The sequence below is a fragment of the Chiloscyllium plagiosum genome, unplaced genomic scaffold, assembly GCF_037043375.1.
Source record: "Chiloscyllium plagiosum isolate Xiang-an unplaced genomic scaffold, Cpla_swu_hap1 HiC_scaffold_22, whole genome shotgun sequence".
In the NCBI taxonomy this organism is placed as follows: domain Eukaryota; kingdom Metazoa; phylum Chordata; class Chondrichthyes; order Orectolobiformes; family Hemiscylliidae; genus Chiloscyllium; species Chiloscyllium plagiosum.
In genome coordinates this window covers 48,336,801-48,363,867 of record NW_028270160.1, presented here as the reverse complement: position 1 = coordinate 48,363,867, position 27,067 = coordinate 48,336,801, and the positions used below count along the sequence as shown (strand labels likewise).

The window sequence follows — 27,067 nt, the reverse complement described above, 5'->3', positions numbered from 1 at the left end:
GTTACAGGGAGAAAGTGGGAGAATAGGGGTTCAGAAACTTACTAGCCATGATTGAATGGTGGAGCATACTCAATGGGTTGAGTGGCCTAATTTCTGTTCCGGTGTCTTATGGTTTTAAGATCCAAGTGGAGAACATGAGTTGCAAGGTATTCTGATGGAAGTGGACACCCTTGCCTGTCTGACTGAGCTTGGGGACCACTACATGAGTGAAGGCAATTGCATAGCCTCACTCAGCACATCCTGTACAGAGGGACTCTAGGTCAGCCCACAACAAAACCCAAACAAAGCCAAGTCTCAGCAAAATGGTTAAAATTTTCTTCAGGATCTGGGTGGGCAAACCGTTATAGTTACTGCTGGCATGCAGATTTGAGACAGCTACAACGGGTCCAACTAGACTTAAATTGAGTAAGAGAGCTCGATGGCTGGTATCGAAGAGCGTTCACTTTCTGGTAAGCCCAGCTACATCAGGTTTGAAACAGTTAAATTGCATAGCAACATCCAAATCAAAAACAAACAATCAAAATAAACATCTGGTTAAATCGTCACCCAATTCTAATGGAGGCCGATAGCAGCGTGACCATTTCAGTGATTACAGAACTAGTCTTTAATTAAATTTGCTCTGGACTTCAACCATTAAGTTTGTGCAAGACATCAGCTAGGCTGAGAACCTGTATAGGACAACCTTTACACACGAAGGCTATAACTTTGGTTCTTGCCTCTTCTGAACAGCAGCTGGTTCAATTACCACTGATTGTAATAAAAGACTCGGGCACAAGCTCGATGGGGCAAAATTGGCTGTGAGAGAATCACCTAGATTGGCTCAACAACCTTCAACTGGAAAATGGCTGCCTGAATGAAGACCTAATCAAATATCTGGAAGTTTCTTAAGAAGGCCTAGGTCTATTAGAGGAGCCAAGGCCACCTTGCAAGTTTACTAGGAAGCATCTCCATGATTCTACAAGGCCTGTCCCCAGTGCCACTTGCCTTATGGGAAAAAGTAGAGGCAGAAATCGGGGGTTAGAAAGCGAAGGAATGATCAAACCAGTTTGCGGACAGGGCGGCACCAGTCGCATCGATTGTGAAGCCTGATGAGTCGGTTCATCTTGTGGGGATTTTAACCAACCAGTAAACCACTCTTTGCAGCTGGATAAATATCCAATCCCTCACATAGAGGATGTATACGCAAAGCTGGCAGTGGGGCTGTCCTTCACCAAGTTAGACATGAGCCATGTGTACTTGCAACTGCATTTTAGACAAAAATTCTCAGAAGTCTGCTGCACTTAATACCATAAGGGCTTCTATTAATATTTAAGACTGTCATTTGGGGTATCTTCAGCCTGTTCAATTTTTTTCAGTGGACAATGAAGAAGATTTTAAGGGCTACCTCAAGTCACCATTTATCTAGATGATGTTCTAATATCAGGGAAAGTGAATAAGGAGCACTTAGAGAACTTGGACAGAGTCCTAAGGTATTTTTCCAGGGCATATGCCTAAGATGGGAAAAATGTGCGTTCCAGGTCTCTCAAGTGATCTACTTGGGCTACAGAGTCAACAAGACAGGGTTACACCCATTGGAAGATAAAGTGAGTTCGATCAAAGATGCCCCAACTTTTAAGTCATTCGTTGGGCTGGTAAATTATTGCATAAAGTTCAGACATAACCTAGCCTCCATCCTCACACTTGTGCATCAACTCTTTAGAAAGGGTTAGCTTTGGAAAGGGTCGCGTAGCTGAGCCATAGCTTACAGGGAGGTGAGGAAACAGGTAGTATCCTGTAAGGTGCTCATAACCTATAATCTCAAGAAAAATCTAGTATTGATATGCAATGCCTCCTTGTATGGCAATGGGATGGTATTATGTCATGGGTGACCCTAATGTAGAGGAAAGCCCAATGGCATATAACAGTACGCTAATGATGAGTGTAAATACATCCAGACAGAGGAAAAAGGATTGGTGGCCATATTTGGAATTAGGTAGTACTACCAATATGGTTGCCTGCCCCTCTTCCGCAGTTACGTTAGAGCCCGGGTGTCCTTGGAGAAGGAGCACGCGGTGTCCACCAACACCCTGGAGTTGTTCAGGGAGAGGTGGGCGCCGCAGGGAGTGGAGTGCATCATTTCTCCCTCCAACTCTATTTTGATTTAGTCCCTACCCTCCCCTTCACTGTTTTGATCACACAGCATTGCCCTTTGATGTGAAGGGCAGTGTTTGTCTGGCCACCCGGTGTGTTCCTATCTTCCTGGTGGTGGAAATTGAATAAAGATTCGTGCACTTTGTGTCTTTCACTGTGTCTCACACTTGCACACACAAAAAAAAAGAAAAAAAAAATAACCAGGAGATCTCCTCGTGGGAGAGAAAAAAAAAAGAAAAAAAATACCTTTATGGTTGAAAATTTGTGATGATTACAGACCACAAATTCCTACTTAGTCTGCTTGAAGAGGTCAATGCAATGCCACCCATAGCTTCGAGCTAGGTTCAGCAGTGGGTTCTAACATTAAATGCTATTAATTACAAGTAAGAACACAGTCCAGGAGGTCACATAACAAACGTGGATACATTGAGCCACCTCCTATTAGCAGATACACCATTGGTGGCTCCCCCAATGGAAGAGTCTGTAATGGTATTACATTTTCTGGACACACTTCCAGTCACAGCTGACAATATCAGACTTTGGACACAGAATTATCCAATCCTTTCAAAACTGAAATAGTTGGCGATGAAGGCTCAGTGGTTAGCACTGCTACCTCACAGCACCGGGGACCTGGGTTCAAATCCAGCCTCGGGCAACTGTCTGTGTGGAGTTTGCACATTCCCCTCATGTCTGCGTGGGTTGTCATTGGGTGCTCTGGTTTTCTCCCACAAGATGTCAAACGTGAGGACAACAATAGAAAAACTGTGCATCTTATTCCAAGACCCCGAGTCCTGGAAGTGTTGGTCACAGGTAATGGGCCATCGTTTATCAGTATGGGAATGGGATTTAACACATAAATTCAGCTCCATACCATCCATCATCCAATGGTCTGGCAGAAGGAGCAGGTTGGCTTAAAGAAACAGATTACAGCTTTAATATACCAATCTGTCATGGGGGGGGAGCAAAGGCGAAATTGCAATTGGAATGCCAATGCTGGACACAAGACTCTGCCATGTGAGTGAGACAGTTTGATACAGGGGATAAAGTTTGGTGTAAGAGTCACGGAAATGGCCTCTCATGAGTAGGAGGCATGGTTGAGGCGAGGTCAGGACCAGTGACATATGAAGTTCGGATAGTATGATGAGCCTGAACAAGCACCTGGACCAAATGAAAGTCGTGAATATGCAAAATATGTGAGAGCAAAACCTGCCCCGTCCCTCAGAATAGTTGGAAAAGTTGCTGGATTCTGTGAATTCACCTTCTCTGCCAAGTGTTGACAAGTCCTCGGAGTCAGAGATGGATATGATGTATATAGTCGTCTCAATGACTTTGCTGCTGAAGGAAGAGAGGGAAATTCTACTAAAGCCCTCCTGATGCAAGAGGTGAGCTCCCATGCAATAGACACCCCCTGCATCAGAGGCTGAGTTGGAGGAACCTGACCCACCCCTCACAATTCCTCATGCATCACACATGACATCACTTCAGCCCCTCACATCATCACTGATGCCACATGTTCAGTGACTTCCACCACCACCAGCGCCACTCACCTGCATTCTGCTGACATGCCCCCCACAGACCCCACTGTCACTATCCCCACCCCCCAGAACCCCAAGGGGAACACTACCCCAGCTCATGACTCCTTCCCCATTCCCCCCACCATCACACCCACTCCAGTTACAGGTTCCGCCCCCAGTCCCAGCTCTACACCCACAGCAGATCCCAGCTCCCAGCCCTGCCGAATTTTCACCATCCCCACAGACCTCCCCCTCACTGAGGACGAATGATCAGTCCTCAGCAAAGGACTCACCTTCATCCCCCTCCGTCCGCGCATACATGAATTTAATACACGCCGTGACGTCGAACAATTCTTCCGTTGCCTCCGCCTCCGAGCTTACTTTCACAATCAGGACTCCCGCCCACCTTCCAAGGACCCCTTCGCCCACCTCCAACACACTGCATCCACCTGGACACCCGGCGATGGCCTATTACCTGCCCTCGACCTCTTCATTTCCAACTGCCGCCGGGACATTAACCACCTCAACCTGTCTACCTCCCTCCCCCACTCCAACCTCTCACCCTCACAACGCGCAGCCCTCCAATCCCTCTGCTCCAATCCCAACCTCACCATCAAGCCAGCAGATAAAGGGGATGCAGTGGTAGTCTGGCGCACTGACCTCTACACCGCTGAAGTCAAATGTCAACTCGAGGACACCTCTTCCTACTGCCCCCTCGACCATGACCCACCCCCCATCACCAAACCATCATCTCCCAGACCATACAGAACCTCATCACCTCAGGAGATCTCCCAATCACAGCTTCCAACCTCTTAGTCCGGGAACCCCGCACTGCCCGGTTCTACCTCCTTCCCAAGATCCACAAGCCTGACCACCCTGGCCAACCCATTGTCTCAGCATGCTCCTGCCCCACTGAACTCATCTCCACCTACCTCGACACTGTCCTATCCCCCCTAGTCCAGGAACTCCTCACATACGTTCGAGACACCACCCATGCCCTCCACCTCCTCCAAGACTTCCGTTTCCCCGGCCCCCAACGCCTCATCTTCACCATGGATATCCAATCCCTCTATACCTCCATCCACCATGACCAGGGCCTCCAAGCCCTCCGTTTTTTCCTCTCCAGACGTCCCCAACAGTACCCTTCCACCGTCACTCTCATTCGTTTGGCCGAACTGGTCCTCACCCTTAACAATTTCTTCTTTGAATCTTCCCACTTCCTCCAGACCAAAGGGGTAGCCATGGGCACACGTATGGGCCCCAGCTATGCCTGTCTCTTTGTTGGCTACGTAGAGCAGTTGATCTTCCGTAATTACACCGGCACCACTCCCCACCTCTTCCTCCGCTACATTGATGACTGCATTGGCGCCACCTCGTGCTCCCGCGAGGAGGTTGAGCAATTCATCAACTTCACCAACACATTCCACCCTGACCTTAAATTTACCTAGACCATCTCTGACACCTCCCTCCCCTTCCGGACCTCTCCATCTCCATTAATGACGACCGACTTGACACCGACATTTTTTACAAACCCACCGACTCCCACAGCTACCTGAATTACACCTCTTCCCACCCTACCTCTTGCAAAAATGCCATCCCGTATTCCCAATTCCTCCGCCTACGCTGGATCTGCTCCCAGGAGGACCAGTTCCACCACAGAACACACCAGATGACCTTCTTCTTTAGAGACCGCAATTTCCCTTCCCACGTGGTTAACGATGCCCTCCAATGCATCTCGTCTACATCTCGCACCTCTGCCCTCAGACCCCACCCCTCCAACCGTAACAAGGACAGAATGCCCCTGGTGCTCACCTTCCACCCTACCAACCATCGCATAAACCAAATCATCCGCCGACATTTCCGCCACCTCCAAACAGACCCCACCACCAGGGATATATTTCCCTCCCCACCCCTTTCCGCCTTCCGCAAAGAACGTTCCCTCCGTGACTACCTGGTCAGGTCCATGCCCCCCTACAACCCACCCTCCCATCCTGGCACTTTCCCCTGCCACCGCAGGAACTGTAAAACCTGCGCCCACACCTCCTCCCTCACCTCTATCCAAGGCCCTAAAGGAGCCTTCCACATCCATCAAAGTTTTACTTGCACATCCACTAATATCATTTATTGTATCCTTTGCTCCCGATGTGGTCTCCTCTACATTGGGGCGACTGGGCGCCTCCTAGCAGAGCGCTTTAGGGAACATCTCCGAGACACCTGCACCAATCAACCACACCACCCCGTGGCCCAACATTTCAACTCCCCCTCCCACTCTGCCGAGGACATGGAGGTCCTGGGCCTCCTTCACCGCTGTTCCCTCACCACCAGACGCCTGGAGGAAGAACACCTCATCTTCCGCCTCGGAACACTTCAACCCCAGGGCATCAATGTGGTTTCCTCATTTCCCCTTCCCCCACTTCACCCTAGTTCTAAACTTCCAGCTCAGCACTGTCCCCATGACTTGTCCGGACTTGTCCTACCTGCCTATCTCCTTTTCCACCTATCCACTCCACCCTCTCCTCCCTGACCTATCACCTTCATCCCCTCCCCCACTCACCCATTGTACTCTATGCTACTTTCTCCCCACCCCCACCCTCCTCTAGCTTATCTCTCCATGCTCCAGGCTCACTGCCTTTATTCCTGATGAAGGGCTTTTGCCCGAAACATCGATTTCGAAGCTCCTCGGATGCTGCCTGAACTGCTGTGCTCTTCCAGCACCACTAATCCAGAATCTGGTTTCCAGCATCTGCAGTCATTGTTTTTCATTAAGCCATGCTGACTCTACCTGATCATATGATGTATTTCCAAATACTCTGCTATTACATCCTTTGTCATAGACGCTAACATTTTCCCAGTAACAGATACTAAACTAACTGGCCTATATAGTTACCTGATTTTATTTTTGTCTCATTCAAAGAAGAATGTTGCATTGGCAGCTTTCCAATTCTCTGGGTCTTCTCCAGAATTGTTAGATTCTTGGAAGATTATTATCAGTGGTTCTATGATCACTGTACTTATTTGTTTTAATATCCTAGGATACCTCCCATCAGGTCGAAGGGACTCATTGATCTTTAGCCCCATTAGTTTCCCTAGCACCTTTTCTCTAATTATAGTTATCAGATTTATTTCCTCTCCTCCTTTTATTGCTTCCTTATTTAGTAATATAGGAATGTTATTAGTGACTTCTACAGTGAAGACTGAGGCAAAGATGTTAGATACAAGGACTCAAGAGGTGTTTTGGGTACTGCACAAAAGCTGCTTTGTTTCTTTTCAATTTATAAAAAGAATGTTTTAGGATTGAATGGGATTATACTTTTTCTATATGTTTAAAAATCTTTGAATATGGATTATACAAAAAGAAGAATAATCCAAAATTGGGAGTGGCTCAGTGGTTAGCAGTGTTGCCTCACGACACAACGGACATGGGTTTGATTCTAGTCTTGGGTGACTGTCTGCATGGAGTTCACACATTCTCCCTGTGTCTGTGCGGGTTTCCTCCCGTTATCTAAAGATGTGCAGTTTAGGTAGATTGGCCTTGGGAAATGTAGGGTTACAGGGATTGAGTGGGTCTGGGTGGAATGCTTTTCAGAGGTCAGTGTGGACCTGATGGGTCAAATCGGAGAATCATAGAGTCCCTACAGTGTGGAAACAGGCCATTTGGCCGAATCGGACCAGTGCTAAACACTGAGCCACCATCCCTACAATATGCTGCTTCCACATTGTAGGGATTCTAAAAAGAAAATCATACCTTTAGTTCTTTTGGAATAAACTGCCATTTTCTTGTTAAAGCAAAATCTACAGAATTGCATGCTTTAGTTTAAATGAGCAACCACTTTGTTAAAATCAAAACAAATCAAAATCTGATCTATCAAGTCAGGTTCCTGTCCAGTCATAACAACAACTGGGATAGCACAACCGCTACCAACAAGAGGAACAAGAGCATAGGAATGCCTTCATATCCCTCCAAATCACTCATTATACTAACTTGGAAATATATTGCCAATCCTGGTTTGTCATTTGGTCAAAACTATACGAGTTCACCCAAACAGCATTGTGGTGGACCGAGATCAAATGGACTGCAGCAGTTCAAGAAGACAGCTCACCATCACCTCCTCAAGGGTAATTAGAAATGGGCAATAAATCCTTCATCCACCCTGGTAGTGATGTCCATGTCCATGGGCAAAAATAACTTGTAGCGATGTGTCAATTTACATCTCCTTTCAGAATTATCTCAGAATACAAAAAAACTGCTCCTCCATGTGGTTAACATGAGTGAGTTTTCCTTCAACTGAATTATTGAATCAGCGAATTCAATGTATCACTTGATTCACATATATAAGAAATTATCACCATGGTCCTAACACTAACTTTGGTCAGTGGTTAGGCTGTCTTGGCTATAGTCTGAAATCTAGTGGGAGGTGCAGAATTAGCTTTCCCATGCCTGTTTTTGGTAGTTTCACACAGCTTCTGAATTAACACTTTGCTTTTGGGTAAGGCACCAAAGCTAAGCAACAAACCCACATTATTGTGAACTTAACTCCAGTATATAAAAAGTACAAAGGCCTTCAGCAAGAACATCCCTATTGTAAGTATCATGCCAACTTCACTCAACGTGGGCGGCACGGTGGCACAGTGGTTAGCAGAGACCCGGGTTCAATTCCCGCCTCAGGCGACTAACTGTGTGGAGTTTGCACGTTCTCCCCGTGTCTGCGTGGGTTTCCTCCGGGTGCTCCGGTTTCCTCCCACAGTCCAAAGATGTGCAGGTCAGGTGAATTGGCCATGCTAAATTGCCCGTAGTGTTAGGTAAGGAGTAAACGTAAGGGTATGGGTGGGTTGCGCTTCGGCGGGTCGGTGTGGACTTGTTGGGCCAAAGGGCCTGTTTCCACACTGTAAGTTATCTAATCTAAAAAAAATGGGCTAGACCCCTCCTTTCCTCAAGCCACTTTCCCTTTCATAGATTTTGTACATGGATTCTCGATCTGAGACATGACTACATGAGCCTGATTAAATGTATTAAATTTTAAAAGCACCACTGAACATGAAAGAATGAACAATCCCACTTCTCCTCAGTGTGCACTTGCAGGTCTGTTCTTGTAATGATATTGGCATTCACCATGACACCTTTGTTCAAATGAGCTGGAAAAATAAAAGCCTCAATTCAATCAGTGCTAACACTGGACATTCCAGAAATACAAAGGAACAGGATAGGCAATTCAGCCCCCCAGGACTGTTCTGCCATTCCTTAATCTCTTAGGAGATTTATGTTCAACCTGTCTCTTACCCACAATTACACAAATGTTTGTGCTTGAACACACTTCATGAATTAGCGATTTTGGAGAAGATGTGTTGCTATTGCTTCATTACTGCCACAAAGTGAACAGGATGAAACATTTTCTGAAAACAGTGATAACAAAATGCAGGTGGATTACAATGCTTTTGTAGTCTCTCAATTGTCCATGTGTGTTCCTCAGGAGAATGCAAGTCTGACTGTTCTTGGATTATTCAGCTGACTTTTGGAGTATCAGATATGCATGGGACAAACACAAATGAGCTGTCAAGAATGTCTAAATTCTGTGAAGTTCCTTGGTTGTTTTCAATCTCCCTGGGACCATCTCCCAATCTGTTTTGTGGATAAAATTCATAAATATGGAATACAAGTGATGGGTTTGGCAACAAACCTGGTTCAGCAATTTCAGAAGGAGAGCTTCAAGGTGTATGTGGTTGGCATCTAATGCCTTCTACTAAGAGCATTGCTGCTATTCCCCCACCTCTCCTATAGAGCAGCTTTGAAGAAACTGGCACGGATATCATTTGTGCCAGCTGCCCTAGTTACTCTGAAGTAGAATATACTTTCTCCCATGAAACTGCTTCATTAAGACCTCTGTTTGCACAGCACACTCCATTAGTTTTTCCAATCACTGTGCAGATGGATTCTTGCTATGATCAGACGCCAAGTCAGTATCACAGCTTTCTCATTGCCTTAAGGTTGTCCCAATGGGTTAGTTGGAGTACACTGGACTGGCACCAGCTCAAAGTAACCCTTCTGACCATTACAGCTGCTAGCCAGCAGCCAACAGAGAGTGATGCTGCCTTTGTGTCAAAGGATGAGCCAAATCACAATGGCTGAACTATGTGGCTTGATGGTGTGTAACAGTCCTCTTTCCTCCTCATATTATCATTACAAGGGATATTTTGCTGTCAAATACTGACCAGAACACCTGTAATCGAGATTATCCTTCTATACAGAAGAAGAATACTGCTGATGCTGTTGGTATTCATCATATCCAAGTCCAATGTGAATCACACTTAATCAGCTCTGAAAATAACTACCACAATACTTCTAATGTCAACGCTGAAGACTCTGAATAGGATGGAGAATGTGAAATATAAAGAAGAAATGCTGGAAATAAACAGCAGACCAGGTATCATATCCAAGATGAGATTCAGAATCAACATTTCGTGGACTTGGTCAGAAGAGGAAAACATTCCAGATGTAATAGATTTAAGGAAATACGGATGTGGGGAAAAGAGGAACAAAAGCCGGTGGGGGAGGTAGCACAGTGGCTCAGTGGTTAGCACTGCTGCCTCAGGGGTCCCAGGCTCAATTCCAGCCTCGGGCGACTGTCTGCGTGGAGTGTGCACATTCTCCCCGTGCCTGCGTGGGTTTCCTCCGGGTGCTCCAGTTTCTTCCCACAGTCCAAAGATGTGCAAGTCAGGTGAATTGGCCATGCCAAATTGCCCATAGTGTTAGATGCATTAGTCAGAGGGAAATGGGTCTGGGTGGGTTACTCTTCGGAGGGTTAGTGTGGACTGGTTGGGCTGAAGGGTCTGTTTCCACACTGTAGGGAATCTGATCTGATCTGATCTAATCTAAAAATTGAAAGCTGCTATCATGACCTACTATACACTGGTGATTCTCAAAAGGAAATCTGAAGTTCCAATTGATAAGATGACACCAAGAAGATTTCATATTTTAATTAATTTTAGTGTAACTGACCAAAAGCACCACTGACTTAAACCTTAAACTACAAAACAGACCTTCCCCTTCATCTTAACATGACTAAAATACCTACTTCAAAGCTACATATTTTCTACAGAGCTTTAGCAGTCACTTGATTTTCCAGATCCAATACAAAATGACTCTTAGTTCCCAAAGGTGTATTTCTATTCCTTTCCTTTCCCAGGCTGGTAACTTTTAGTGCTGTCTTCCACAGTGAGGGGTTTCACTGTTGGCATTCTTCCTCTAGTCCAAGCAAAGCAAATCTTCCAGCCTTGTTTCGAATCCTCTTCTCAATCTGAGCAAGAGCTTTTATCCACATTAGGAACATTAGGAACATCACAAACCTTATCGAGTTCTTTGAGGATGTGACTAGAAAAGTTGACGAGGGTCAAGCTGTGGATGTGGTGTATATGGACTTCAGCAAGACATTTGATAAGGTTCCCCATGGTAGGCTCATTCAGAAGGTCAGGAGGAATGGGATACAGGGGAACTTAGCTGTCTGGATACAGAATTGGCTGGCCAACAGAAGACAGCGAGTGGTAGTAGAAGGAAAATTTTCCGCCTGGAAGTCAGTGGTGAGTGGTGTTCCACAGGGCTCTGTCCTTGCGCCTCTACTGTTTGCAATTTTTATTAATGACTTGGATGAGGGGATTGAAGGATGGGTCAGCAAGTTTGCAGAAGACAAAGGTTGGAGGTCTCATTGACAGTATAGAGGGCTGTTGTAGGCTGCAGCGGGACATTGACAGGATGCAGAGATGGGCTGAGAGGTGGCAGATGGAGTTCAACCTGGATAAATGCGAGGTGATGCATTTTGGAAGGTCAAATTTGAAAGCTGAGTACAGGATTAAGGATAGGATTCTTGGCAGTGTGGAGAAACAGAGGGATCTTGGTGTGCAGGTACATAGATCTCTTAAAATGGCCACCCAAGTGGACAGGGTTGTTAAGAAAGCATATGACTTTTTGGCTTTCATTAACAGGGGGATTGAATTTAAGAGTCATGAGATCTTGTTGCAGCTCTATAAAACTTTGGTTAGACCGCACTTGGAATACTGCATCCAGTTCTGGTCGCCCTATTATAGGAAAGATGTGGATGCTTTGGAGAGGGTTCAGAGGAGGTTTACCAGAATGCTGCCTGGACTGGAGGGCTTTTCTTATGAAGAGAGGTTGACTGAGCTCGGACTTTTCTCATTGGAGAAAAGGAGGAGGAGAGGGGACCTAATTGAGGTATACAAGATAATGAGAGGCATAGATAGAGTCGATAGCCAGAGACTATTTCCCAGGGCAGAAATGGCTAACATGAGAGGTCATAGTTTTAAGCTGGTTGGAGGAAAGTATAGAGGGGATGTCAGAGGCGGGTTCTTTACACAGAGAGTTGTGAGAGCATGGAATGCGTTGCCAGCAGCAGTTGTGGAAGCAAGGTCATTGGGGACATTTAAGAGACTGCTAGACATGCATATGGTCACAGAAATTTGAGGGTACATACATGAGGATCAATGGTCGGCACAACATCGTGGGCTGAAAGGCCTGTTCTATGTTCTGTTGGAGCAGGAGGTGGTAATTCAACTACTCCAGCCTCCTCCATAATTCTAGATCGCGACTGTTTATCTATTTCAATGCCATATTCCCGTGCTGTCTTCATATCCATTCATGTCATTAGTAATTGGAAATCTATCAACCTCTGTCTCAAACTTACTTAAAATCTGAACTTCCACAGTCCTCTAGGGCAAACAGTTCCAAAGATTCAACACCCTCTGAGTGAAGACGTTTTTCCTCATCTCAGACTTGTGTCCCTTGGTTCTCAACCACAGAGCCCGTAAAATATCCTTTAGCATTTACTCTTTCTAACAGTTTCAGAGCTTTGTAAGTTTCCACAAGATCATCTTTCACTCCCTGTATATTGTCCCTCAGGCAAGGGGTCTGGAACAGCACATTATTGAAGCAAGACTTCTTTCCCCCATACTCAAACCCTCTTGAGATAGAGACTAACTTACCGTTTGTCATTCAAGAATTTTTTACCTCATTTTCTCCTACCAGAGTAGATAACCTCACAGTTATGCACATTCTTTTTCATCTGCAATGCTTTTCTCTACTGATTCAAGCCATCTAAATTCCATTGAAGCCTCTTTGAAACCTCCTCACAACTCATCTTCTCATCATCGTTTGCATCCTTAGCAAACTTGAAAGTATTCTTGAACTATGAACCATGAGGAATGTTAGCCAGTTTCGCTCCCAGATCCATTCCCAGGCTGATAACTTTTAGTGCTGTCTTCCACAGTGAGGCTGTTGTCTGTATGTTTTCAGGGTATCTTAGTGACCTTTTCCCTCTCAAAGCATATCTCCCTAGAGTGTGAATTACCTGGGTCTTGTATTCAGGTGGAAATGCCAATTAGCTATTCTTGACACCCTAATGCTCTTTCATCTTAGAAGTACATGACAGTTTAATGACAGCAACAATGTTTATAATTCAACATTCGCAACTCCTTTCTAAGACTTTAGAGACAGGTAGTCTAACTACTATAAACACAGATGCTACTGCCATTACATTCAATTGGAAAAAGCTTACAGTTTTGTTTCAGCAAAATAACCAATGCCACTCTTTAATCTTGAATTGTCACATTTTCCAAGCCTGTTCTTCGGCAGATTTCAGAACTGGCTGCATGATCTCCTTCATGTTATCCTCAATTAGAAGCTCAGTCCCAAAATACAGCAATCTTATAAATCTCATAATTGTAGCACTATGACAGGATAGCAGGCAAGACAGGTCAAATTAACAGCAGAATCATCACCACTACTAATTCTCTGAAAAATATGGGAATGCTGTTTATGTTCTGAAATCAAATATGATGCTTAGTCCAGGAGGCAGTATTGTGCTAAATGAATGATGAGGTGTGGTTCATTATGCTGACATTGGGTTGCATGTAAGAAGTCAAGGACAGAGATCAGTATGTGTCGGTGACCAGATGTTATTGGTCATAGGAATACTTCAGCATACCGATTATTTTAGTTTTGCATTTGTCACCCCTATCACCAGCACAGAGGATGATCAGTAAGTACAACATACAACATGGAAATCAACTCAGCATCCTTAATTATAAGATTTTAGTTGAAGTAAATAGGCAGAACTGATTAGACTACAGAAGAATTGATAACCAGAGGATACATGTTTAAGAGCAAACCAGGGATGAAATGAAGACAATTTCCTTTCTTAGAGGGTTGTTATGAGCTGGGGTAAACTGCTTTAAAGTTTGATGGAAGCTTTGAAAAAGGAAACATAAATACATCTGAAAAAGCAGATGTTGCTGGGCTTTAGAGAATTAGCAGGTTGCTGAGTCCCATTTGCAAACTCTTAAAATGAACTGCTATTGGCATAATGGGCCGATTGGCCATTTCTGTCCTGGAAGTTTCAATTATTCAAATGATTTGTCTGATTATGTAACTTAATTAAATGTCATGTTCTGTTTCAGTATATCACTTTTTGCAGAAGGAATGAATAATTAGCAAGTTTTTGCGATCTTACATGCCACTGAGAAAAATTAGTGCTTAATTGAACATATTTATTTTATTATTAAAATCAGAGCAGTTTCAAAACCAATTTTCTGCTGATTCTTGGCAAACAGTTTGTCATTACAATCCCGGCCAGCTTCTTCTCATTACAACAAACAACTCCTTTTCAGGATTTAACAAAAAGTGATGACTGAAGTAACATGTTCCTCATTTTATTTATCTCAAGCTACACAATTGCAATCAATCTAATTTCACATGTTCTATTAAAGCAAGGTGGACTCATTGCTTTAACTGTTGTTACAAAATGCTAATTACAAACCTTTCTTTTAACTGTGTTCCCTTTCGTTAGACAATCTTCTTTTGTATTTGTACCAGTATGCCTTTCAGAATTGATCTCTCTTTTTCTCTAACCTTTCACTTCTATTTCTGTCATCATTTCATTGCCTCTGTACTTTTTTTAAAAATCTAAAACATAACTTTTCTGAGTTCTGATACTGGTCAGAACTTGAAACTCAAACCCCATTTCTCTCCATACAGTTGCTGACCAGACTGAATAAAAACTCTCAAACTTCAAATCTAATGTTATTCTTGTTTTTTGTGAACCTTCCCTGCAGCCATAACTTTGTCTTCCTCACTCTGTTCATTCATGTTATGATCTCTGTGATATGATCTGCCTATACTGCATGCAAAACAAAACTTTTCACTGTATGTTTGACAATAATAAATCAAATCAAAATTTTAAAAAATTGGCAGTAATGATAATTAAATCTCTCATATGTACATACTTATATGGCAGCAGCGGGTTCCTCTGATGAGATAGCAGTCCTCGGAGACAGCAACAACGTAAGAGAGAATGAGGCAATGGCCGCTTCAGCATGGTGGGCCCGACATTCAGTTTGAGCCCAGTGCGGATTCATGACGGTGTTGATGTCAGTAGAGACAAGATGGTGCTGAAGAATGGTGACAGGGTCCCAGGAGCAGTGCAGCTCCAGGCCATGCCTGGGCCTAGCTACCTGACAGCAGAGGTGGGGGCATTCTGGATCCAGCAGCCGCTGGGACTCGTGAAAACTGAGTGTTCACAGACTGAGGGATGGATTTTGTGGCTTTGTTTTTCTGGCCATGAGAATCATGACAGAGGTGGGGGGAGTGATCTGAACACTTCCTTTTCTTCTGGCTGTTACTTTTATTTCTGCTTCTGTTTACAATCCTGTGTTTTGTACACCAAAATGGTGCCATGTGTGGTGACTTTGAACACTTTTCACTGTACTCCTGCATTTGTGTACTCAAGTCCACCTGACATTGAAATCTAAATCTAACAGAGTCATTTGCATTAATTATGTGGGTACAATAGTGGTCACTATATTTTTAAAAATTCTATATTCATTGCTGAAATTTAAAAAATATAGATTTTACCCCCATTTCCTGAGCAAAAAGGAAAGGGATATTGTAAAACTGGAAGAAATTTTTCTGTTCTCTCTTGTCTCAAAGTTTTTTTTTGTCTACTCCATTTTCCCTGAGGAAAGGCAACCAATGGCAGAATGAATAAAATGAAGGAGGCCAGAATTTGAGAAGAGCAAAACTTTTGGACGCTTGTGGAGCTAAAGGAGATTACAGAGAAATAATAGAGTGTGGCAATGGAGGAATTTGGAAACAAGGACAGGAATTTTAAAATCAAGGTCTTATTTTACTAGGAACCAGTATAGAGCAGGTGACTGATGGGTGAATGGAAATTTGGCCCATATAGGGGCATGAGTGGTAGGGTAATGGATCACCACAACTTCATGAGGGGTAGAATGCAGGATGCAGCTGGAAGTGGATCAGAATAGTCTGGACTAGAGATACTGATTAGATTCCCTACAGTGTGGAAACAGACCCTTTGGCCCAACGAGTCCACACCAACCCTCCGAAGAGTAACCCACCCCAGACCCATTTCCCTCTGACTAATACACCTAACACTATGGGCAACTTAGCATGGTCAATTCACCTGACCTGCACCTCTTTGGATTGTGGGAGGAAATTGGAGCACCCAGAGGAAACCCACAGACAGTCACCCGAGACAGGAATCAAACCCAGGTCCTTGGTAGAGTGAGGCAGTAGTGCTAACCACTGAGCCACCATGGAAGTAGGCTGCCTTTGATGAAAAAGAATCAGAAAAGTCTTAAAGAAGTTTTAAAGCAGCGAGAGAGGTAGAAAAGCAGAGAAATCAAGAGAGGCGCCTAGGTCTTAGGTGGTTTCACACCCAATTTGCTCCTCCTTAAATCCCAAAAAGACAAAATTAAAGACAGACCATTCTTTCAATACACACAACTCTTATCCTGGTATGGTGGAGTGGTGGCTTTCTGAATGCACGGGGGAAGATGTTCACCTGCTTCAGAATAGTAATAAAGCTATATTGATCTGGAAAAATTGAATGAGTGATCATACTTTTTAAAAAATATGGATTCAAACAATGTTATATTGCTCTATCAGTGCTTGCACAGAACTATTGACGCATTCCAATTGAATGTACTGTCCATAATTACATTCTTAACCTCAGGATAATTGTACATAGGTAAAAGCAATTTTGTTCAGTCATCAACATCTATAGAAAACATAGTTGATACTAACAAACAAAAAACATCAGAATCACAGTCATGCAGCGAAAATCATTTGACAAGGGAGTACTCCTGACTCAGTGCTACTACCGTTGGATGAGTCAGAGACTCGATCATCTTATTTAGGCTGATATTTAACTGCAGTGCCAAGGGAGTGCTGCACTGTTGGAGATGCTGTCCTCTGGGTGAGGCATTAAATCAAGAACTCGTCTGCCCTCTTGGGTCAATGTAAGAGATTCCATGACATTAACCAAAGATGAGTTGGAGAATATTTCCTGATATCTTAGCCAACATTAATCTCTCAACCAATGCATCTAAATCAATGGTCTGATTACTGCATTACTACTGATTTTCCATAGAATGACCACACTTCAAAAGTACTTCATTGTCAGTAGAATGTGATAATTTGAGGCCATAAGGATGCCATGTAAATGTAGAATCTTTGGCCATGTGAAAATGAGAAAGGAAAATGTTGGGGAAAAGCTGTGCTATTTTAAGTGTGGGCAATAACTATCACTGAGTAAATCATACAAGTGAGCCTTTTTTAAAACTATTTAGGACTTGTTTTCTCCTGCCTTGAATGTCCTGAGATTGCTAAACTGCACTTTTAAATCTTATAGTTTTTTCTCTCTGATGACCAGCTTCTATTCAAAGGAAATCTGCACACTCACGAACCTTCTGGATGGTTCTTTCTTTTGAAAAGAGAAACTGTTTATGTCTTGGTCTTAATGCATCATAGAATGACCTTGTTTTTAGGCAAAAGCCTGTTGCTTTCCTTTTCTCCCACCCTTACTATTCACTTCAAGAATATTTTAAGCCTCATTTAAAATACAAGCAAATACATTTCCAGACACGCTAAGAACTCAAAAATAAAAATAAGTCCTTACCTCCTTAATCCACACAATTTAGAAATAGCCTGTATTTGCCATCTGAAGGTGTGCTTGTGCACTAAGGGTGACTAATTGTGATTGTGATTAGCACCAGATATTCTTCTTCCTATCTCAGAGATTACAGTATTTGCCTGTGAATCATTAATTCAGTTACTTTAGCATATGCCAAGCACTGGGGCCTTTTGGCTAGATGCTGCTTTTATGAACTGAGTCGCTGGGAGACGGAAGATATCAAAAACACACTATTAAATATATTAGCAAAGAAATGAGGCATTCACATTTTCTATAGTTCTGTTACGAATTTATTCCACTCATCAAGAGTTCAGAGGTTCCATTGTGGAATGTTAATTATGTTTTGTCACCAAATACTATGCAGTACATTATGTACACCTGAACTTGGTTGTCTGAACCATTAAGGACTACAGTCCTGCTATCAAAAAACTCCTAGCTTTACTGAAACCCTAGGCATGCCTTCACTATAGATAACTTGAACATAGGAACATAGAAACAAGAGTAGGCCATTCTATGAGATCTGTGGCCTAACTCCATACACCTGCCTTTGACCCATATTCCTTAATTCCTTTACTTAACAAAATATATCTATCTCAGTTTGATCTAGCATCAACTGTCATTAGTACCATCCTTTCTGTGTAGAAGTGCTTCCTAACATCTCTCCTGAACAATCTATCACTGATTCTCACACTATGCCCCCTACTTCTAGAATTTCCAACCAATGGAACTATATTAATTTTATCTACCTTGTCTTTTCCTGCTAATGTCTTCAAGATTTAGATTACTCCTCAACCTCCTAAATTTGAGAGAAAACAGCTTTAATGTGTACAATCTCTCCTCAAATCTTAATCCCTGAAGTCCAGGTTTCATTCTTTCAAACTTACGTTATACTCTCCCCAAGGTCAATATATCCTTCCTAAGGCATGGTGCCTAGATCTGCTCAGAGTTCTCCAAGTGTGGTCTGAAATAACTCCACAAGGCTGGTATCCTGTCACCAAGTCCCCATTTACTTACACATAGAGAGTCCTTGACACTGGTCCAGCTTCCTCATAGCCAGCTCTCAGAATGAACTGACATTACTGCTTATTTTTTTAAAATTTATTTATTTATTTATTTATTTTCATTTCTTTTTTTCTCCCCCCACACTACCGCCTAACTGCGGTAGTGCTTATTTTTTTCCCCCAGCACCCATGGTGTGTGTGTGCAGGTGTGATACACAGTGAAAGACACAAAGTGCACGAATCTTTATTCAATTTCCACCACCAGGAAGATAGGAAAACACCCGGTTGGCCAGTGACAAACACTGCCCTCCACATCAAAACATTACATCTTATTTTTTTTTCGTTTTTTTTTTCTTTTTTTCTCTTTACTTAACCCCCACACTACCACCTAAGTGCGGTAGTGCTTATTTTATCCCCAGCACCCATGGTGTGTGTGTGCAGGTGTGATACACAGTGAAAGACACAAAGTGCATGAATCTTTATTCAATTTCCACCACCAGGAAGATAGGAAAACACCCGGGTGGCCAGTGACAAACACTGCCCTCCACATCAAAACATTACATCTTATATCTGTCTGCCAGGGTTCCATGATTGGATCAGGTTGACAGCCGCAATTGGGGAACTCATATTCTATGAGTCACCTGGCTGACTTTGTTATAATCACTAAAGAGTCTAACCAGGTTTTTTGAAAGCTGCAGTATAAACTCTGTATCCTTTTACTGAAGTCCTCTAGATATAAAGATCAGTATTCCATTTGCTTTACTGATTATTTTCTTAATTTGTTATTTGATTATATAATTCTACACAATGTTGAATGTTACTGCTGCTTCAGGATGCTCAGGGAACTGAGAACTTAGATACTGACTATCACCTGACCTTCGTGTCACTGAATAGAGATGAATGGTTTTCAGCCTGGTTTCTGACAGTGGTTTGAGCTTCTCAAGATCTACTGATTTTTCTTCTAACCCCCTGCAACTATTGCTGTACTATTCTTTTGTATTTTAATCCATTATATGTAAAATGTTAAACAGTACCTTGATGTTGATGCTGAGAATCTGTTGAGTTCTGTCAGTTTATCCACTGCTGATTACTAGTCCTTGATTCCTGACTTAGCTGTGCTTCAGTAACCTTCAGAAATGTCCTCTCAAGGCTTATGAATGAAGAATGACATCTTGGGTGAAGACTACTGGACATCTGAGGAACTGTAACCTATAAGCAGGCGAGGAAGGCGAGAGAGAGAGAGAGAGAGAGAGAAGCACACTGGTGAGGATAATATGACACAACTAATTCGAATTTCTGCTGATATCCCTTCTGCATCCCAGAAGGTTAAACATTTTAAACTGTAGCTAACATTTTGTGAGAAACAAAGCTCACTCACTAAACAATTGCAATCCGAGACAAAAATCTGAACCAGTAGTGTCCTTTATTTGTACACTTGCAAGTGGGTGCAATGTCTAATGCCAGGTAAGGCAATGACAAATACACATCAAATCCAACAAACTCTCGAAATTTATACAATTTGAATCCCCATATTTTTTCTTATTTCATTGTTTGCCCCCTCCTCCGCTTACGTCACTCATTTCCTTAAGACTGATCCCACAACTTCTGTTTATCCGGCCTTGTCCGTGACAAATGCCTGTCTCTGGCCCCCATAAGGTTATTTGACGTCATCCCACTGCAGGTCACCGCTCGGCATATCCTTTCTTTATCAGCATTTATTTCTCTCCGCAGACCACTTTGACCTTCATAACGTCTGTAATTAGGGTTTGTTCCTGTGTCCCCATACAAGTGGGAAAACAGATGTTTTTCCTACTGTCTTATCTGTTCTCCCATACATCTACCATTGTTCTGTAATCACGTCTCATGCTAACATACCATTTTTTTTAACGGATTATATACTTCCTCTATGTAATTCCCATTCTTGTTAACTCAGCTCTTAGCTGAGAAACAATCACAAACTAATGTGAATTCATTTACTCTGTATCAGAACTTATAATTGCAGAAATAACATTAATTCACCTATATCCCACAATTTGTTTCTGGATCTTACTGTCTTTTTCATTAATCACTTCTCAAAAATAAAGTCTTTCTCTGTAATGGTCCAGTATTAGCATTTTTTTTCCTTTTTCCAACTTCCTGTCTGGTCGAGTTATGGAAGCTCCAATAGAGAAAGTTACAAGAATCACAACATTTGGCTGAAACTATATTTAGTTGTTTTGAAAATGACTATAACATCCTCTTTATGTAAAACTTGACCAGCTGGAAATCAACAAACACAATACATCAGCATTCTCCACATTGCCCATTCTTAATCTCAACAGAAGGTTGGAGTGTTTCCAATCTAAATTAGCCACAAAAAGCTCATGTGTGTCATGACTTGCTGCTGAATGCTTCCCAGAGGCTATTGGGAGTCTGGAACCAACTGGTTGAAAAGATGGTAAAGGCAGTAACCCTCATCACGCTTAGTGAATATTTGGATGTGCACAACAACTGCCAGAACCTACAGTTCTATGGACCATCAGCTGGAGAGTAGGGTAAGGTCATTCAACTGGCACAAACACTGTCTGCCATAAAATTTTCCTGCTTCTATCAACAACACTGAAGCTTGGTGTCAGACTCCAGAAAGTAGAAATTGGATTGTAAGCAGTGCAGATGCTGCAGAGCAATGGCAGTGGGTGGGGGTGGGAATGGTGGGTGTTACAGTCCACACACTAAAACTCTGGGCTGCCGAGCCAATGCACATGCTGTGCTCTGGACATATGGATAGTGATGGCACAGGTTTCCATATCGTTTCCATCTCATTGCTGACCAGGAATCTCTCCAACCTGGATTGCCTACTACTGGAATGCACTGGAAGGATTCGCCAGTTGATTCCAAACCTATTTGCCTGTGATGTGTAATCACCTTCCTTGGTCATCGGACCTTGGGTCACAGAGCTTCTGGCATGGAGGCAGGGGACACGACTCCCTGCACTACAGCACCTCCTCATCACAATGATGATGTGCTTCAAAGGAGTAGGTTATGAGGATAAGTTGTATTAACTTGGTTTGTGATGCCTGAATTTAAAAGTTTTAAAGGTAATCTAAATCAAGGTTCATAAAATCATTAGTGGCCTGATGTTGTACTCTTTATCCACAGTGTGTTATATGCCTGCATGCAAATGAGGATGTCTAAGGGGCTCAGGTTTCTGGCCTCATATCTCATAACCATAGATTAATAGTGCAGTGATAGGAACTCAGACACAAGGGAGGAAGAATATTGGCATTTTAAAAAATTAATTCATTGGATGAAGACGTCACAGGTCAGGTCAGTATTTATTGTCTCTATCCTAATTGCCCAGAACACACTTAAGAGCTGCTGCATTGCTGTGGGTCTGGAGTCACATGTAGGCCACATCAGGTAAGGATGGCAAATTCCTTCCCAGAAAAACTTTAATGAACTATGGATTTTTCTAACAATCGACAGTGGTTTCATGGTCAAGATTAGACTCTTGATTCCAGGTTTGAATTGAATTCAAATTCCAACATCTGCCTTGGCAGGATTCAAACCCGGGTCCCTAGAATATCACTTGGCTGGCCTCACCTTCATTCCCCTAAGCTCTCGGATCAACGAGTTCAACACGCGGCGTGACATCGAACAATTCTTCCGCCGCCTTCGCCTCCACGCCTACTTCTTCAACCAAGATTCTCGCCCACCCTCTGACGACCCCTTCTCCCGCCTCCAACACACCCCATCCACCTGGACACCCCGGGCTGGCCTCTTACCCGCCCTCGATCTCTTCATAGCCAACTGCCGCCGCGATATTAACCGCCTCAACTTCTCCACCCCTCTCACCCACTCCAACCTCTCACCCTCGGAACGTGCAGCCCTCCACTCCCTCCGTTTCAACCCCAACATCACTATCAAACCAGCAGACAAGGGAGGCGCAGTAGTAGTTTGGCGCACCGACCTTTACACCGCTGAGGCCAAACGCCAGCTCGCGGACACCTCCTCCTACTGCCCCCTTGACCATGACCCCACCTCCCACCACCAAACCATCATCTCCCAGTCCATCCATAACCTCATCACCTCAGGGGATCTCCCATCCACCGCCTCCAACCTCATAGTCCCACAACCCCGCACCGCCCGTTTCTACCTCCTGCCCAAAATCCACAAACCTGACTGCCCCGGCCGACCCAGTGTCTCAGCCTGCTCCTGCCCCACCGAACTCATCTCTGCATACCTCAACACGGTCCTGTCCCCCTTAGTCCAAGAACTCCCCACCTATGTTCGGGACACCACCCACGCCCTCCACCTCCTCCATGATTTTCGCTTCCCCGGTCCCCAACGCCTTATCTTCACCATGGACATCCAATCCCTGTACACCTCCATCCCCATCACGAAGAACTCAAAGCCCTCCACTTCTTCCTATCCCCTGTACCAACCAGTACCCTTCCACCGACACCCTCCTTTGACTGACTGAACTGGTCCTCACCCTGAACAACTTCTCTTTCCAATCCTCCCACTTCCTCCAAACCAAAGGAGTAGCCATGGGCACCCGCATGGGCCCCAGCTATGCCTGCCTCTTCGTAGGATATGTGGAACAGTCCATCTTCCGCAGCTACACTGGCACCACCCCCCACCTTTTCCTCCGCTATATCGATGACTGTATCGGCGCTGCCTCGTGCTCCCACAAGGAGGTTTAACTGTTCATCCACTTTACCAACACCTTCCACCCCGACCTCAAATTCACCTGGACCGTCTCAGACTCCTCCCTCCCCTTCCTAGGCCTTTCCATTTCTATCTCGGGCGACCGAATCAACACGGACATTTACTATAAACCGACCGACTCCCACAGCTACCTAGACTACACCTCCTCCCACCCTGCCCCCTGTAAAAACAGCATCCCATATTCCCAATTCCTTCATCTCCGCTGCATCTGCTCCCAGGAGGACCAGTTCCAAATCCGTACTACCTAGATGGCCTCCTTCTTCAAAGACCGCAATTTTCCCCCAGATGGGGTCGACGATGCCCTCCACCGCGTCTCTTCCACTTCCCGCTCCTCCACCCTTGAGCCCCGCCCTTCCAACCGCCACCAGGACAGAACCCCACTGGTCCTCACCTACCACCCCACCAACCTCCATGTACAGCATATCATCCGCCGTCATTTCCGCCACCTCCAAACGGACCCCACCACCAGGGATATATTTCCCTCCCCTCCCCTATCCGCGTTCCGAAAAGACCACTCCCTCCGTGACTCCCTCGTCAGGTCCACACCCCCCACACACCCAACCTCCACTCCCGGCACCTTCCCCTACAACCGCAAGAAATGCAAAACTTGCGCCCACACCTCCCCCCTTACTTCCCTCCAAAGCCCCAAGGGATACTTCCATATACGCCACAAATTCACCTGCACCTCCACACACATCATTTATTGCATCTGCTGCACCCGATGTGGCCTCCTCTATATTGGGGAGACAGGCCGCCTATTTGCGGAACGTTTCAGAGAACACCTCTGGGACACCTGGACCAACCAACCCAACCACCCCGTGGCTCAACACTTCAACTCCCCCTCCCACTCCACCAAGGACATGCAGGTCCTTGGACTTCTCCATCGCCAGACCATAGCAACACGACGGTTGGAGGAAGAGCGCTTCATCTTCTGCCTAGGAACCCTCCAACCACAAGGAATGAGCCCAGATTTCGCCAGTTTCCTCATTTCCCCTCCCCCAACCTTGTCTCAGTCAAATCCCTCAAACTCAGCACCGCCTTCTGCAATCTTCTTCCTGACCTCTCCGCCCCCACCCCACTCCGGCCTATCACCCTCACCTTGACCTCCTTCCACCTATCGCATTTCCAACGTCCCTCCCCCAAGTCCCTCCTCCCTACCTTTTATCTTAGCCTGCTGGACACACTTTCCTCATTCCTGAAGAAGGGCTTATGCCCGAAATGTCAATTCTCCTGTTCCTTGGATGCTGCCTGACCTGCTGCGCTTTTCCAGCAACACATTTTCAGCTCGTGTCTGGATTAACTATCCAGTAATCATACCATTTATAGGTCGTCTGGGTGATAGTGTGCGATCAGAGGATTGCTAGATGTTTGAGGCCGGTGATGGTTGGGATCTGCAGCATTGATGGTGGGGGAGATTTTAGAAGTGCTGTGGCAGTGTTTCCCAAAGGGCTGCTTAGCTCCAGGAACTTACTGATAGTCTGTACATTACTTCCTATGTTATTTGCCTTTGATTTGTCTATGATGAGTCAGTTAATGGGTGGAATTCCTTTAAAGTCACACACAGTAGGTGCAGAATTCCCAAATGGTCTGAGTCTATTACTTTGAGACAGTGTGTGATGTATTCCACTGTGACTGGGTGCTCCACAGTGAGTCAATGGCTCTGACATTCCATTCAAGCCTTATCTGATATTGCCATAAGGTCTTCAAAAGCCATGCATGCTGATCCCAGCTGATGTTAATATTGGACAAGTCAGATCTGGGAATGAAATCTGGTTTCATTGATCATTGTTTTCTCAATTTAATGCGGTGGTCATTCACTGACACATAGGGCTGCATTTCACCAGAAATTAGTAAAGGTCATTTTGGTGACAGGTGTCCAGGATGGAAATCTGGAGGAATGATGATCAATTCTGGGTCTCATGTTGGGAATTGTCTTCATCCAGCTTTTATCCAAAGTTGGGAGAGTGAGAGGTTATGTACAAATGAGGTGAGGTTAGGTAGTATTGAGATGTTAATGCATGCTAATACATACAAACAGGCCTCTCTTAATTCAATGGAGAGAAGCTCATCCTGTTGTTCAACTCTTAGTTTCTGTACTCATTGGGAAAATAGCCAGATAGTTTGCATTGACTCTGAGAGCCCAGATTTGGGTTGTTAACCTGGGCCAATCAGGGAACCATGGCAGACAGATATAAACAGGAGTCCAAAGAAGAAAAAAAAAAATAAATAAACAGGAGTCCAAACTGGAAGGGGCATGGGGTGGACCGAGAACCGGAAGGTGGGTAGGGGCGGGCTGCCTTAGAGTGGTCGGAAGGTGGGAGGGGCGGGGGCTTGCTGGGTCTGTATTGTCTGCACTTTTGTATGTAACGGTATTGTCTAATGTACAAATGTCATTGTCACTGTCTTGTCATATGTGGAACTGGGATTTGAGGTTTGTCCTCCTCTCCCTGTAAAATGGTTGAACGGTAGGGTTTGGGGCCTAGCTTTGCTGCTCCTCTCCCTTGTAAAACTGCTGTCTTTTGTGTACAGCTGTCAATGTTTTTTGTAAACTGTTTTGTAATTTGTTTAATAAAATAAAATAGAAATAAACAGGAGTCCAAACTGGAAGGGGCATGGGGTGGACCGAGAACCGGAAGGTGGGTAGGGGCGGGCTGCCTTAGAGTGGTCGGAAGGTGGGAGGGATGGGGGCTTGCTGAGTCTGTATTGTCTGCACTTTTGTATGTAACAGTACTGTCTAATGTACAACTGTCATTGCTGTTGTCTCTTTATATCTTTGTGAAACTGGGATTTGAGGTTTGTCCTCATGTCCCTGTAAACTGTATGGTAGGGTTTGGGGCCTGGCTTTGCTCCTCTCCCTTGTAAAATTGCTGTCTCTTGTATGCAGCTGTAAATGTAACTGTTTGTTGTAAACTGTTTTTTGTAATTTGTTTAATTTAAAAAATAAACAGGAGTGTCAAAGGGAAAAAAAATAAAATAAACAGGAGTCTTAAGGTGGTGCCGAGAAAGAGGAGGACGATGAGGAAGGAGACGGCGTCCACCAGGCTAAAAAACTGCGGGTGGAGCCCGCCAGAGACAAAAAGGACAAGAAGCAGAAGGTGGACGAGGACGAAATCCAGAAGATGCAGATCTTGGTTTCATCCTTTTCAGAGGAGCAGTTAAACCGCTATGAGATGTATCGTCGTTCTGCCTTTCCCAAAGCTGCCATTAAAAGGCTAATCCAGTCAATCACAGGCTGCTCAGTATCTCAAAATGTCGTGATTGCCATGTCTGGTATTTCCAAAGTGTTTGTGGGCGAAGTGATGGAAGAAGCTCTGGATGTCTGTGAAAAATGGGGAGAAACTCCACCTTTGCAGCCAAAGCACACGCAGGAGGCAGTGAGAAGACTTAAGTTACACGGACAGATTCCAAACACAAAGTACAAAAAGGTTACGTTTTATTAACAAGAATCCACCATTAGTGAATATTCAAATCTATACATATTATGGCAATGTACATAGAATATTTTGACTGTTATGGGGGGGTGGCTCAGGGGCGGGGTGAAAAGCTTGTTTTCCTTCTAGATCGGTCAAGCTTAAGTACTCTTACTTGAAACGGATTTCAAATTATTACTTTGCTCAATAATGTTTTCAAATTTGAGTAGGAACCAGAACAAATTTGTGGTAAGCAATTTTCTGGAGTCTATAAATGTTCAGCAGGCTGTTGAATCACATTCCCA

The 27,067-nt window shown here is 44.3% G+C and overlaps 1 pseudogene; it reads left to right on the top strand.

Moving 5' to 3' along the window:
• LOC148145985 (transcription initiation factor TFIID subunit 11 pseudogene) overlaps window positions 1-26,855 on the top strand; it is a 56,486-nt pseudogene extending 29,631 nt beyond the window's left edge.
• Window positions 26,856-27,067: the final 212 nt, after the last annotated feature.